Source organism: Cnephaeus nilssonii (assembly GCF_951640355.1).
Source record: "Cnephaeus nilssonii genome assembly, chromosome: 7".
NCBI lineage: Eukaryota > Metazoa > Chordata > Mammalia > Chiroptera > Vespertilionidae > Cnephaeus > Cnephaeus nilssonii.
In genome coordinates, this window is record NC_137078.1 from 59374135 (window position 1) to 59390216 (window position 16082).

Here is a 16082-nt window from a genome sequence, read left to right on the forward strand (position 1 = left end):
AACCTTTTTTAAACCTCTCAGAAATAAGTTACTATTGTTAATAGAACAATATTTGAATTTGGAGCTTTTTCAATGGAAGTTAAGTATTATGTGGGTTATGGAGGGTAAATAAATTGTTGGCTGTAGAAAGAGGAATTCCAGTATAGTGCCTTGGGAGGGTGATCCTAAAAGAATAAGAACCAGACTGTCCCGAGTCCTGGTTTCTGCTACTGCTGTTAACTAGCTGTAAGACTTTGGGCAAGTTTTGAAACCTTTCTGGACCTTGGTTTTCAGATCTGGAAAATGTGGATAATCTTTACCTCTTCATAGGGATGCTGTCATGATAAATGGTAACTTCTTCATTTGTAAAATGGAGTTGCAAATTAGATTAGTTCTTAATCTGGGGGTGATCCCAGAATCCCCTGAAAACTGTGCAAAATTTTGTTTATATGTTCATATGTACATCTTTACACCTTTCTGGGTATGATGTCCATAGCTTTAAAAATATCCAATATAATAAAAGGCTAATATGCAAATCAACCAAACAGCGGAATGACGGTTCGCTATGATGTGCACTGACCACCGAGGGCAGACGCTCAATGGAGGAGCTGCCCCCTGGTGGTCAGTGCACCCACACAGGGGGCGTACCACTCAACCAGAAGTCAGGCTCATGGCTGGCAAGCGCAGCAGCAGTGGTGGGAGCCTCTCCTGCCTCTGTGGCAGTGCTAAGGATGTCCAACTGGGCCTAAGCTGGCAGTCAGACATCCCCCAAGGGCTTCCAAACTGTGAGAGGGCTCAGGCCGGGCTGAGGGACCCCCATGAGTGCACAAATTTCAGGCACTGGGCCTCTGGTATGTCTATGTCCATGTCCATGTCTATATCCATGTCCATGTCCATGTCCATGTCCATATCCATATCCATATCCATATCCATATCCATATCCATATCCATATCTATATCTATCTCTATCTCTATATCTTATCACCCTACTATGCAAATAGACTGAACGGCGGAACAACCAAACAACCCATCGCTATGACGTGCGCTGACCACCAGGGGAACATGGTGGGCATCGGCCACAGCGGGATGGTGGAGCAGGTGAGCGGGGATGCCAGACCAAGGCGGGGTGCCGGTCGCTGCCACCGGTGCGAGCCTCTGATGGTTACTGAAAATTCTTTGCTCCAGCATGCCGCGGTCCCACTGGGCGCTCGCACCTGCTGCTGGTGCCAGCCCCGCTCACACCCGCTGCTGCGCACCTAGCACTGGCCCTGATATCGGTGCTATCAGCAGATGCGAGAGGCGGCTGCCAGCCCCAATCTCCCCTCAGGGCTTCTCCACCTCCCCCTGCTCCTGAGGGATGATTGGGGCCAGCAGCAGCTGCTCGCACCTGCTGCCGGCACTGAAGCTGCCACTCACACCCACAGCTGGCACCCGAGCTGCTGCTTGCACCCACTAATGGTGCCGGCCCTGCTTGTACCCGCTGCTGGCGTCAGCCCCAATCACTCCGTGCTATCAGCGGGTGCGAGTGGGGCTGGCACTGTCAGTGTGTGGGTGTGGCAGCAGCAGGAGCGGGGCTGCCGGCCAATACGGGATCAGAGGCCATGGCGGGCGGGGCCAGGCAGGGGCACAGAGGATGTGTCGAGACCTGCCCCTGTGCCCACTGCAGCCTCGCAACCCACAGTTCCTTTCAAGGTGCATGAATTTGTGCACTGGGCCCCTGGTGTGTGTGTGTGTGTGTGTGTGTGTATGTGTGTGTGTATGTGTGTGTGTATGTGTGTGTGTATGTGTGTACTAGAGGCCTGATGCATGAAGATTTGAGCAAGAATAGGCCTTCCTTCCCCTGGCTGTTGGCACTGCCTTCGCTCCGGCCTGGAGCCGCCTTCTGCCTTTCGCCTTGTCGCGTCAATTTGCATATTCCCTCTTTATTGGCTATGGGCACCGCCATCTTTGTCACAGAGTTACGGTCAATTCGCAGATTCCGTTTTTATTAGATAGGATATATATATATATATATATATATATATATATATATATATATATATATATATTGATTTCAGAGAGGAAGGGAGAAGGATAGAAACATCAATGATGAGAGAGAATCATTGATTGGCTGCCTCTTGCACGCCCCCTGTTGGGGATTGAGCACACAACCTGGGCATGTGCCCTGACAAAGAATCGAACAGTGACTTTCTGGTTCATAGGTGGACACTCAAGCACTGAGCCACATTCGCTGGGCCTGAGGTCCATAGCTTTTGTCAAATTCTCAAATGGGCAAGGGACCCAAAGAAAGTTAAGAAACACTGGATTTGAGAATCTCTGCTATCCTTTTATATCTTAGCAATAACAACCTGTTTATATCTTAAATTCAAATTCCATTCTCCCTCTCTGAATAATATATATGAAAGCACTTTGAAAAATTGCTAAACAAATGCAAAGTATCATTCTCCATCTCTCTTTATGGATCTAGTCTATGTAAAAGTCATAGCCATGCTTGAAAAGGTGATATTGATGTTGAATGGGTTATTGAATAAATATTACCTAAGGGAATCTCTCAAATACACGGTTCAGTATTAGACCCCTAGAAGAATTAGAATATGCCACAGAGACTCAGAAAAAATAGGAGGACATCTAGGTAAGAGTATAAAAATATTTCAGTATAGGTTTAATGTAGTTTAGTGGGCAAGCTTTAAACTAGTAATTAAACTAGCATGAAGCTATCGATCTAGTTCTAGTCTGGATTATGACACTTACAGCTGTGTCTCAATTTCCTTTGTAAAATAACTTGAGTAATTCATACCTCACAGGATGTGGGGAAGAGTAGGTTAGCTTGTTAGATTAGTTAGTATGGGTGAAAGTGTTTTTAGTCAACTGTACTGCATTACAAAAAGCAAGGAATTCTTCATTCGAAGGAGGAAAATTCCTCCCATTAAGGATTTTGAATTTTGAGGGGAGCCAGGTTGAGGAGGGCATAACAAGTTGGGAGTCCCCTTAACTACAATGAAAAAAACCTGTTGTGTAGTAAGAAGGTTTTTCATCTAAGAAGCAGTTGACATGGGTCTCAGTTTACCTCTTCCTTTCTGGAATTGGCTCAGAATGGAATAAAGAGAGTACTTGTTTCTAGAATTTGTTTTTTTTTTCTACTAAAGGTGAATCTGATTTTTTAGATAGAAGGAAGATGGGATCTCACACATCTTTGTATTCACAGCCTGTGCAGGTACTCAATAAAGTCTATTCATTGAGTGCCCTTGGGGTGGTTACGTTCTCTAAGCGATGCCTCCTCTATTTGTAGGGATAACACTAATTAAAAAATGCCTATCATTCATTGGGTGAATTCTCTGAACCAAATATGTTACATATGTTATTTGTTCTAGCCACACAACAGCCCTGTAAAATATTATCCCCATTTTAAAAGGTGAGGATTCTAAAGTTCACAGAAGATAAGTGACTTACAACCTAACCAGCTTACAAATTTATTGAGAAGATAAAATTATGTAATGTACTTGATCGTGCTTTGAAAACATGGCTACAAAGATGCCATGCTGTTGCTGCTCTTTTGCTGTTTGTTTCTTTTGTCAGCTGCTCTACCTTCGAAGATGTTATTTTATTAATAGCCACCCCATTGAACCAAGAGGGTGCTTTCCCCCCAGCTTATTGAGATATAATTGACATGCAGTACTGTATAACTTTAAGGTGTACAGCATAATGATTTGGCTTATATGTATAATCATGAACCGGTTACCACCAGAAGTTAATTAACATCCATCATCTCATATATGAACCCCTTATCAGATATATGATTTGCAAATATTTCCTTCCATTCGGCGGGTTGCCTTTTCATTTTGTTGCTGGCTTCCTTTGCTGTGCAGAAGCTTTTTAGTTTGATGTAGTCCCACTTGTCTATTTTTGCTTTTGTTGCCTTCGCTTTTGGTGTCCGTCATTACATATAGATACGAAAAAGAAAAAGCAAAAAAAATTTTTTTCTTGTGATGAGAACTCTTAAAATGTACGCTCTGAACAACTTTCTTATATGCCAGACAGCAGTATTAGCTATATCAGCATATCCTATATAATAAACAGCTAATTTGCTAATTAGACTGGACGGCGGAAGGACCGTCTGGATGACCTTCTAGACAAAAGCTGGGGCTGCGAGGGCCAAGCCCCTTGCACGAATTTCGTGCCTCGGGCCTCTAGTTGTATATAACATCCTTTGTACTTATTCATCTTATAATTAGAAGTTTGTATTTTTTGATCACCTACTAGTAAATCCAACCCCCTTCTCCCAACCACAAATCTGATCTCTTTTCTAAGAGGGTGCTTTGGTAGAAGTTTAAAGGTACATTGTGTCTCAGAAATGCAGATTTGGTGATGCAGGAAATGGTTGTTGCTAGGTCACTTTTGATTAGGTGGATATCTCTATTGTGTCATCAAGTAGCTGCTGCTGGGAGCCGAGAGAAGGAATAAAGAAGAGGAGCCCTGAATGTTTGACGAATAAAACACCTTGTAAATATTCTGCCTGGAGCTCCTCCCACCACCTCACCATTAAAACAGATTAAGATTACGAAAACCTTTCAGCTCTAAGGCTAACATTCAAGGTTGGATTATCATCAGTACTCTTTGTGGGACTAAGACCATGAGTTTGCTCCGAATCTCTTGGTTTCTGTGGAGCTGAGATTCCTAGTCACTATAATATACAAAGTTGAAATACTTTAAAACTTCATGACATAACACAGACAGATTTATAATTATAGACTAGCACCATCTCCCAGTTTGTCATTGGAGGCATGATACAGTCAAGTTAGAGGAAAACTGCTGATTACCATGCAAAATTACCTTTTATTTCTGCCCACTATATTTGTCCTTGGTTTTAAAAATAGCCTTTTAGGGAGCAATTTGATTTTGTGCAATTTTTTCTACTTAAAAATTTAATAGGAGACCTGGTGGAAGAGTTTGATCGTTTATCGCACAGCTACACATCCACTAATAATGATGAAAGATTAGTTGGTTGTCTAGTTTATTTGAGAGAGAGATGAGCCATACCATAAGAGAAGGTGGGGAATCTGGGCTCAGTGCCCAGGATTTTTCTTTGCTATTTGGATCACTGGTGTTTGCTAGAATATTTAATTAATCCCACTCTCAGAGTAATGCTTATTGCTGATTGCCATTGCTGAACTGAAATATTAAACCATATGTAATACATCTTCAATAAAATTTAAAAGTCCCTAAATGATGTATGTATTTGACAGTCCTTAATGAAAACTGACTAAAGGAATTTCAGAGGATGGATAGGCTTAATAGTAACAATTCTTTTCATTCATGTGAAAGGGAGTTCAGAGTTATAAAATGAAACATAGGAATGAGCACAACATTTGGGGTAGAATTGTACCAATTCTTGGGTGCATGGGTTGTTGTATGGTCGATAAATATTTGGGGGTCTCTTCTGCTGTAACTCTGGAGGAGGCCTTTCCTGAAGTTCTTTAAGACCAGTTCTTTTTGGAATAAAGTGTAGCCATAGTTAGACTATTGGGGCACTCTCTGATAATTCTCTTTTGAGTAATTCAATAAATGGCATGATTTTCTCTTATTATTGAACCGATGCCTCAGCAAAGGTTTAGAGGAATTCTGCTGTTTGTAGCGAAAATCTTGTGCCAAGAGCATTAACCTTGAAGTTCTATACACTCTGCAGGTCATGCAATTACCACAGTTATCCTATTTACTTATTTAAGGATGTGGCAAGAAGAACTTCCATAAAATGGACTGATAAATGTGAGCGGAGGGGAAAAACCAATTTCTTTTTTTGAAAGGATAGATTCAGAATTGTAATGATGGAAAGAATTCTAAGGTTCAGGTAGAATGTCTCTTGAACAGGTGGGAACAGACAAATAGTCTGACGTACTGGAGTGTGTCTGTGCAGTCAAGAGGGATAGAATATCTGAAAAGAGACAGCACTTAAGAAATTGATTGAATCCAATGATCTTCAAACTTTGTAAAGCCCCCAGTTCCTTTATTCAAACAAAATCTTATATACTTAATATGTAAAGCAGGTTTAAGGGGAGCCATTCTCCTTGAAGCCCAAGAGGTCACACCTGTTCACATGCTTCCTCGTCTTCCTTTCTTCTGAGCACAGTTTGAAAATCACTCACCTAATCCAACTCTTTCAATCTGACAAATATGGACATTCGTTTATAAGAGGAGTGAACCAGCTTGTCCTGGGTTGTATAACTGAACAGTGTTAGGCCTGATTTCCAGACCAGTGCTCTGCTCTACTATATACTTTCCACTTCAGACACTCTTTCTGTTTCTTGCTTAGAACTCTGGGAAGAGCGCCACCCTCTCTACTAGAATCCTAGTAGCAATGTGGTCAGGGGTTGTGAAGATAAGTGGGGAATAGAGTCACACATACTATTTTCACAGTCCTAGAGCCCAATTTTTCATTGGACAGGTATTTATTGGTCATCTTTCTAGGTAAGGCAGGCTTGAGGTCCCAAAGGAAGTGCAGAATCTCAGAAGAAATAATATATTTACTATTCTTTGCTTTGTATTTTCTCCTTAAAAATATGAACACAGTGGTAATTTAGAAAATACGTATGATACATTTACCATGGAGGTTTCAGGCGGGGACTCTGGACTCTGTCTAGTTTTGAAGTCTGGCCAAGACACTTATCTTTGGCAAATTACTTAACTTCTCAGTGCCTCTGTTTTCTCACCTATAAAGTAATAAATAAATAAATTAATTACTTGCATCATAGAATTGTTGTGAGAATGAAATATATATCTATACTAATAAAAGGGTAATATGCTAATTAGACCGGGTCGACCAGTCATCTTGCGGTCATCCTGCCTTCCTTCCGAACAAAGCCACTGTGGCGGGGGCCGAGGCAGAGGTGGTTAGGGGCGATCAGGCCTGCAGGGGAGAGCAGTTAGGAGTGATCAGGCTGGCAGGGGAGGCAGTTAGGGACAATCAGGTCGGCAGGGGAGGGTAGTTGGGGGCGATCATGCAGGCAGGCAGGCGAGCAGTTAGGAGCCAGCGGATTGTGAGAGGGATGTCCAACTGCCGGTTTAGGCCTGATCCCTAAACCGGCAGTCAGACATCCCCTGAGAGGTCCTGGATTGGAGAGGGTGCAGGCCGGGCTGAGGGACCCCCCCATGCATGAATTTCATGCACTGGGCCTCTAGTTTATATATAAAACATAATGTATATGTGTGCCAGGTGCTATATATATTTACTTCCTAGCACATAGTAAGTACTAGGTAAATCTTAGCTATTATTATGGTTATTATGATATGATTACAATCTTATTTATATCATTCTCAGCAACAATTTAAGGGTCTCCTCTAAGTCAGTGTTTTGGTTTTGTACTTCTTATGTGTATTGCTAAACAAATCATATGGGAATTATGTTCTGAATACCTGTTACCAAAGCACTGTCAATTCAATTTGGTAATCTTCATATCTTATTTTAGGAAATTGTATATTCTATATTCTTGTCTTAGTCAGTTTGGGTTGCTATAACAACATACCATAGACCGGGTGGCTTATAAATAACAGAGATTTTCTCACAGTTCTGGAGGCTGAAGTTCCCAGCTTTACCAGGTCTGGTGAGGACCCTCTTTTGGGTTGCAGACTGCCAACTTCTCATTGTACCTCACATGAAGGAAAGAGCAGAAGCTAGAGCAAGCTCTCTTGTCTCTTCTTAAAAGTGCACTAATTCTATTCATGAGGATTCCACCTTCATCACTTAATTAGTTCTTAAAGGCTTTACCTCCTACTTCCATCACAATGGGGGTTAGATTTCAACATATAAATTTTGGGGGACACATTTAGTCCATAGCAATACTCTGAGTTTAATGGTAGTTCTCATGGTATATATCCTATCTAATAAAGAGGGGATATGCTAATTGACCCTCACGCCATTGCAAATATGGCGGTGTCCACAATCAATAAGGAGGAAATATGCTAATTGACTGCCCCGCCCTCAAAGATGGCAGTGCCCACAGCCAATAAGGAGGGAATATGCTAATTGACTGCCCCGCTCTCAAAGATGGGGGCGCCCAGTCCCCTCAGCTCCCCCGGTGCTGCAGGTGCATGGCAAGGCTGTTCCACGCTCCTGCCTCTGGAGTCCCCCAGTCCCCTCAGCCCCCCAGCCGCCCAGGGCCGGCCTGAGGTGCAGGCAAACCTCGGATGGTGGCTGCCCAGCTGCCCAAGGCTGGCCCAAGGCTCAGGTAACCAGGGCTGGCTGGGGCTTGCACTGCCGGCAGTGGCAGCAGCAGAGGTGTAATGGGGCGTCACTTTCCCCTGATCGCCGGGTTGCCTCCCACCCCTGAGGGCTCCCAGAGTGTGAGAGGGGGCAGGCTGGGCTGAGGGACCCTCCCCCCGTCCAGTGCATGAATTTTCATGCACTGGGTCTCTAGTATATAGTATATGCAGTATGATATAATTCACTTACTCATGACTCCCAAGATGCTTTATACACCTCAAATGGGAATTTTGATAATTAGAAATATATGGCACTCACCAGTGATAACCTTATTCTTTTTAATATATGTGCCATCTCCTCAAACAAAAAGTAAGACTATGGTCACGAACAATGTCATATGTATCTCTTCATGTTTCTAGAAGCCTAGCCTCGTGCCTTGCACATAGAAGACAATCAACAGATGTTTGTTATGTCATGAATTCTACTGTTAGTGGCAACATCTCTCAATTTTATTTTTCCTTTTCTAATTTTATACTTTCAGCCTAATTATAATATTTTCTGTACTATTTTTTCTTTGTTCTGCTGGATCTAGGTTCATAAACTTGTTGAACCATGAATAGAAGCAAAAAGCTAGCACATGTAGGTAAGAGCCATATGCATTGCTTTAATGAATAGTCATCATGACATATGGAGGAGGACTGCCCGATTAATTAGTGGGTTTGATGGAGTTGCTGCCTGCCTGAATGAGTCAGTCCAGGGGCCATTTTATAGTGGCAAAATCTTGTGATGGGCTGGTCTGACCGATAAACAAAGTAAATAAATGAACCAAGTTGATTCAGTAGCCCAGATAACTTCTAGATTAACGTGGAAATATATTGCTTCTTAGCAAGAAGATTTGTGTACTTTTTGTAAGTATGCAGAGTGTTATGGTAAAATCCGATTTATATGTATTTTTAATAATTTAATACATTTCTTTAGCACAAACAAACAAGGTATTTTAAAAAAATATTTTTCTTGATTTCAGAGAGGAAGGGAGAGGGAGCGAGAGATAGAAACATCAATGATGAGAGAGAATCGTTGATAGGCTGCTTCCTTCATGCCTGCTACTGGGGATCGAGCCTGCAACCTGGGCATGTGCCCTTGGCCCGAATTGAACCTGGGACTCTTCAGTCCACAGGCGGACACTCTATCCACTGAGCCAAACCAGCTAGGCCAAACAAGGTATTTTTTGTTCCTTTAAAGCCAATGGTACTAATTGTGAGTCATGGTAACAGTTAATGACAGGTGTTTTTTAGACTAACTTTTTAAAGTAATAAAAATCAGATGGACTCAGGTAAATGAAATCCCTCAGGATATAAAGTGAAAAGTAAATATCTTCTTCCTGCCACTATTAATTTCCTAGTACTTCTTTCCCAACAATAAACAGTGTTATGTGTATTTTTTGGATACTCTTCCAATATTTATGTATTAGGCAAGCAGAATACCACATTTACTTATTTTCTTTTTTAAAAAACATATCTCCAAAGCTTTTTTTTTTAAAATATATTTTTATTGATTTCCGAGAGGAAAGGAGAAGGAGAGAGAGAGAAACATCAATGGTGAGAGAGAATTACCGATTGGCTGCCTCCTGCATGTCCCCCACTGGGACCAAGCCCGTAACCCAGGCATGTGCCCTTGACTGGAATCAAACCCGGGACCCTTTAGTCCTCAGGCCGACCCTCTATCCACTGAGCCAAACCAGCCAGGGCTATTTACTTATTTTCTTGTAATTTTCTTCATTCCCTTTACAACATGTCATAGGCTTCTTTTCATATTGGAACATATAGATCTACCTCATTAAAAATAATAGTGCAATATTCTTCTCTTTGACTATCATAATTTAACAGCTTCCCTATTAATGGATAATGTTTGCTCTCACAATCAATCCTGCAATTATCATTCTTTAAATAACATCTTTGCACATTGGTGTGACTTACCTATAGGGTAAGTTTCTTGAAGTAGAACTTGGCAGCATGGATATACATTTGAATTTTAGGCAGATGTTGCCAAACTGCCCACTCAAAATAATATATGACAATATCTGTTTCCTTATTTGGTGTTTTGTTATTAGTTTGTTAAAAAAATTATTTTACCTTTTAACAAATATTTGTTTTTTTCTGTTCCTCATCATTTCTGGAAGCTACCTACATGTCTTTTGGAGAACCATCTTTTTCCCAGGTGTTGGTAGGGTCCACCAGAAATAGACCAGGTGACTCAGTCTTGGCCAATTGGAGTATCAAATACTCTCAATAACATTGTTTTTAAAAATCCTTTTATTATTTTCCCCAGGTTTATTGAGGTATAATTAACAAATAAAATCCTATATATTTAAGTGCACAGCATGATGATTTCATATACATTGCAAAATGATTACCACAATTAAGTTAATACATCACATCCATCACTTCACATAGTTACCATTCCTAGTAATATTGTTGACTCAGGGGTGGACCCATGACTTAAGTTTTTCCAAAGCCCAAAACTCATGTGGGAGCCACCAGGGAGAGCCACTCTTGTTTTTGCTATACTGAAACCTGGGAGGATGTAGGCATGGAGTTGCTGAATGGCACATTGCCTTTTTGTGGCAAAATAGTATGGAAGAGAGTAAAGCTGAGAGATAGAGGAAGTGGTGCCTCTAGATCAAGTTTAGATGAAAGTCGGAAAAACTTACCTCTGGATCTTTCAGTTGCATAAGCTAATTAATTTCAGTTTTTTGCTCAATATGGTTTGAGTTAGGCTTTTGGTCACTTAAACTTTAAGAATCCTAAATTGTATATATATGTTTCTCCTAGCTCTAATATACTAGAAATTTTAAGTAATGTTAATAATTCCATTTTATTGAGCATCTTTTATGTGCCAGGTACTGAACTAGATGCATGCATGATCTCAAGCCCCAGGATTATTTTCAAAAGGCATTTTTATCCTTTTACTTTACAGGGGAGGTAAAAGAATTCCAGAGAACTTAATTGTCAAGTCTAGATAGCTGTTATGCAATGGAGATTCATATTTAGATCTTTATGATTCCAAAACCTACCTTTTATCCTCTCTGCCACTGTTTTACCAAGCATTAGAAGTCAGAAGCTTGGCCCGGCTGGTGTGGCTCAGTGGTTCAGCATTAACCCATGAACCAAGAGGTTACTGGCTCAATTCCTGGTCAGGGCATGCTACAGGCTCAATCCCAGTGGGGTGTGTACAGGAGGCAGTTGATTGATGTTTCTCTCTCATCAGTGTTTTTATCTCTTTATCCCTCTCCCTTCCTCTCTAAAAAAACAAAACAAAACAAAAATAAACAAGAAAGAAAAAAAGAAAAAGAAAGAAAGAAAGAAATCAGAAGCTTGAAGACATCCAGTATCCCTGCTATGAATTATTACTTCAAAGTTTTATGTAACGTGATGCTTTACATATTTCAAAAAAATTTTATACATCTAAAGGTCTCCAGATCTCTAAGATCTGTTTATTTTCTCTGCTATGCTTGAAATTTAGTAGCTCTCTAGTGAATCATGAAGTTGGTTAGGCCTGATTGGCCCAAATGTCATAGTGTTTCCAGACTAAGTTAATATGAAGAAAGTAATTCATGTGATCTGACCAAGAACAATTTTTCTTAGGAAAAATTTTGCTTTGTAGAGTAGGGCTAATTTTTTTTGGGGGGGAAGGGATTTTTATAACAGTTTATTTTAGCCAAACTGAGGACATATTCCAAGGAGTAAAGTCTCACATTCTCTGGAGAATAACAGTTTTGCAGCTTATTTTATGCATTTAAAATTAAGACGGGAATATAAGGAAGATTACATGAGGGTGTGAGAATGAAAGGCGGGAAATGGATTACAGGATAATTAACAAGATTACGTGCTCTCTTGATTGTGTTTACGATATATTTTCAAAGGTGTGTTAACCTAGATGCACAGGAACCATGGACAGGAATGCTTAAGGTGAAAATGAACCTTTCACTAAAGAAGTCATATGCCTGGGGTGTGACTACCCATCATGACCTGCCCAGTTAGGAATTTATGATCAGATCTCCCTGTGAGGTTCCTTTCCCTAGAACTTGGGGGCTAGTCTTTGAGTATCTGTCTTTTAGTTGTGCTTGGGGGGTGAGGGAGAAGAAAGTAGCCTTGTGAGAAGAACACACATTTTGGGTTTAGATAGGCCTTGATTTGCTGAGTTGTGGTAATTCCAGTTGTGCAAACAGGCAGGTTGTTTAATTACTTTGAGCTTTAACCTCTTCAATATAATACCAATCTCATAGAGGCTCTTGAGGCTTAACTGAAATAGCATATGTAAAGCATGCAGTGATTTTTTAAATATTTGTTTTCCGTAAGACATTGTTCAGAATATCCCAATATTTGTTGTATGTGTCATTGTATTCCTCTTTGTACTCTCAGCATTTAGTACTGCCATGTCATTGTATTCCTCTTTGTACTCTCAGCATTTAGTACTGCCATCACATAGTAGAAACTAAAAAAATGTTGTTGGACTAAAATGGGCCCTTGAGTTAAGCAATATAAATACTTTACTAAAAAATAAATAAAATAAAAAATTTTAAAAAGAAACCTATGTTTGCCTGGCCAGCATGGCTCAGGGGTTGAACCTATGGACTAGAAGATCACGATTCAATTCTTGGTAAGGGCACATGCTGGGGTTGTGGGCTCGATCCCCATTGGGGGGCATGCAGGAGGTAGCCGATCAATGAATCTCTTTCATCATTGATGTTTTTATCTCTCCCTCTCCCTTCCTCTCTGAAATCAATTAAAATCTACACTAATAAAAGAGAAACATGCAAATTGACCGTACCTCTGCTACACCCACAAGCCACGCCCACCAGCCAATCAGGAGCGAGGGTGCAAATTATCCCAACCAAGATGGCTGCAGCCAAGGAGCAAGCAGGAGGTTTGGGTTTCTAATATATATATATATATATATATATATATATATATATATATATATATATATATATATATATATACTAGAGGCCTGGTGGATGAATTCGTGCATGGGTGGGGTCCCTCAGGGTGGCCTGTGGGATCAGGCTGAAACCCGCAGTCCAACGCCGCCTGCTGCTCCTGCCTGCCGCTCCCACTCATCCTGGCCCTGCTGCACCTGCCGTGGGCTCACGCCCAGTCAGTCTTGATCAGGAAAGGCTTGCATCGCTGCAGCATCGCTCGCCAGCTGTGAGCCCTGTATCTGGTGCCCATCTTGAGGGGGGTGAGGGTGGACTGTGACACGATCGGCCCTCCAGGCAGGCAGTGGGACGCCCTTGCTGGCCCAGGATCTGGATCCATCCTGCTGATATTTGTGCCCATTGTCAGGGGCCAACTGGCGGTCACTTTTATATCATTTCTTCCTTGCAGAGCGTCTAGGGAGGGGAAGCTGCCACGGTGCCTGAGGCCGCGGTGCTGTCGGAACCATGGCGGTGCTGGTCCATCGGTGCCTGGCCTGTTCTCTGGAGATTGGACCTGCAGGACTACTGAGGGAGTGAGTGGCTGCCGCTGGGCTGGGGCACTCCCGTTGTGGGAGTGCACTGACCACCGGGGGCAGCTCCTACATTGACCATCTACCCTCTGCTGGTCAGTATGCTTCATAGTGACCGGTCGACCAGTCAGTAGGTCATTCAGTTGTTTGGTCATTAGGTTGCTTAGGCTTTTATATATATAGATTAAGAAACTGATCTTTATTTTCCATCCATCATATTTCCATTTTCTGCTGAAGAGCCTGTGGAAGAACAGCCAAGACTTACTCTCTGGTTGTTCTTACCCATTCAGTGGCCTGAGCAGTGGGAGCTGCAGATCAGTCTTCAGTGGCAGCTGAGTGCTCCAGGCTTCGGTAGGGAGCTGCTGGGCAGGCACAGAGGGCACTGCATGCCTTCAGAATGGTCTGTGGCCCCAGGCTGAGCAGCAGTGAGCTCGGGAGCTGGAGCAGTCCATTCACCCCGAGCTGCGGCCTGCTCTTCCTTTTCAATCTCTTCAGGATCCCTGTAAAAGCAGAGATCAGGCATGACCTCCCATGGGTGTTCACAGGAAATGGTATCACGCACACGCAGAACCTTTTGGGCCAGCACCCACCACATCAGCCCCACTGAGTGAGCTCTCTTGTTGCATGGGATGGCAATGTCCACATAGCACAGAGGAGACGCTGTGATACACAGAGCAGGGGTAGGCAGGTTAACATAAGATAGCCATGCCTGGGATCAGTAACCACCAGAAGATGTGAAGGTCCTGGGGGTGAAGGGTTATAGGGGTGGCTGCAGTGGCAGCAGCAAACTTCAGCTCAGCTCACTGGGCGGTATCCCTGGAGGAAATGACACAGACAGCAGCTGGGTTTTCAATGGCAACAATGGCACAAGCCACCAGCAAGAGCTTCACTGAGGTCCCCTTCAGATTCCTGTTGTAGATGCAGTCACTCTTCCTGCTGTAGACGTGCTGTTGCATTTGGAGGCCAAGGCTGGGGTTCCTGCTGCAAGGAATTTGAGGACATTCCCCTTCTTCATTTGCAGGACATCAAGGGCTCCAGACATTGTGAAAGTGTCCACTTAAGTTATTGTGGGAACCCAGGACAGTGCCATCTGGGCCCCTCTCTGGGTAGAGTGGAGTGATACACCCCAAGTTCGATTGCTAGCATGCTCACTCTTCTGTGGCTGGAAACCCTGAAAACTAAAATGTTAAGGGCGGTATTATGCTGACTAAAACACCAGGCTTAGGAACTAGTGTGCATGAGCCCTCAGATTTCTTTCTGGCTCTCAAGAGGAGAGTCATGATTGTTTCCCTTGCGTCACCCCCGCATGTGGCTTTTCATCTTACACTCTGGCTTCACTCCAGGAGATGACACTCTGCCTTGTGCCAGGGACCTGGCGAAAGGTCACACCCAGAATGGCCAGGCGGGGAGGAGCTCACTTGACAGTGTGGATCCCTAACTGTATTTTTTAGTGCTCCTCTTCTGTGAGGTAAAAGCAAGAGTGAAGGGGCCTACGATTTGTATTTTGGCCTAATAATATGGCTGTAAGATTTTTTGCTCTGGCTTGCGGTAACCAGGAGTGAGTGAGTTTCTGTCATTTCCCCACCGAATAAAAAATGGAAATTGTGATGAATAATTGTTAAATAAAGTGATCTGGACGTATGCTTTCCAGCATAGTGAGACCTATTCCAACCTTTTATAGATCGTGTTTTTGGTTTGTTGTGTTTTTTTTTTTTTTTTAAAGACAACATGAGAAACCTCAGTGTCCTCTGGAGGATTTTGTAAATGGATGTTAGCCCAGCCTTCTAAAAGCTGGGTGTATATGTCATATAACTGCCCACCTTGACTTAGCTCTTCCAGACTCTGCTTGGGCAAGGCCGAAATGAGTTGAGGGTTTTCTCCTGCTACAAACGCTGATCTTTGGTGCTTTTTGGTTTTTTGTTGTTTCACCTTCATCTCTTTCCATGTTGTGCCTGAATTTCTTGAAGTTTCTCCCTTTCTCAGTCTGCTTTTTATTTTGTTTATTTATTTATTTTTAAATCTACATAGATTATATCTACTGAGGTTGATATTTACCTTAATCCAATTCAAAATACTACAGCAAACATTTACTGAGCATTAATTCTATAGATAGCAAGAAGAAGCTGTTTTCTAAAGCTTGAACATAGAGTCTACAGAGCTATTGTCTGCATGTGGCTGTTTTAATTAAAATTAAATCAAATAAAGATTTCATTTCCTCTATTGTACTAGCCATATTTCAAGTGCTCCGAAGCCACACTTGGCTTTGTCTCCTGTTAGCAAGTGAATTAATCATTCTAAGTCTCAGTTTCTTCGTCTGTAAAATAGAGCGCATAATAGTAGCTACCTGTGGGAGTATCTGTGAGGATTAAATGAGATGATGTATTCAGAGACTTAGACAGTG

At 42.2% G+C, this 16082-nt stretch overlaps 1 pseudogene across 1 annotated transcript; it reads right to left on the reverse strand.

Moving 5' to 3' along the window:
* Nucleotides 1-13942: 13942 nt before the first annotated feature.
* On the reverse strand, nucleotides 13943-14723 carry LOC307103477 (small ribosomal subunit protein uS2-like; annotated as a pseudogene). The gene has a single exon. The product of its transcript is annotated as a small ribosomal subunit protein uS2-like (transcript).
* Between the last annotated feature and the right edge of the window lie 1359 nt (nucleotides 14724-16082).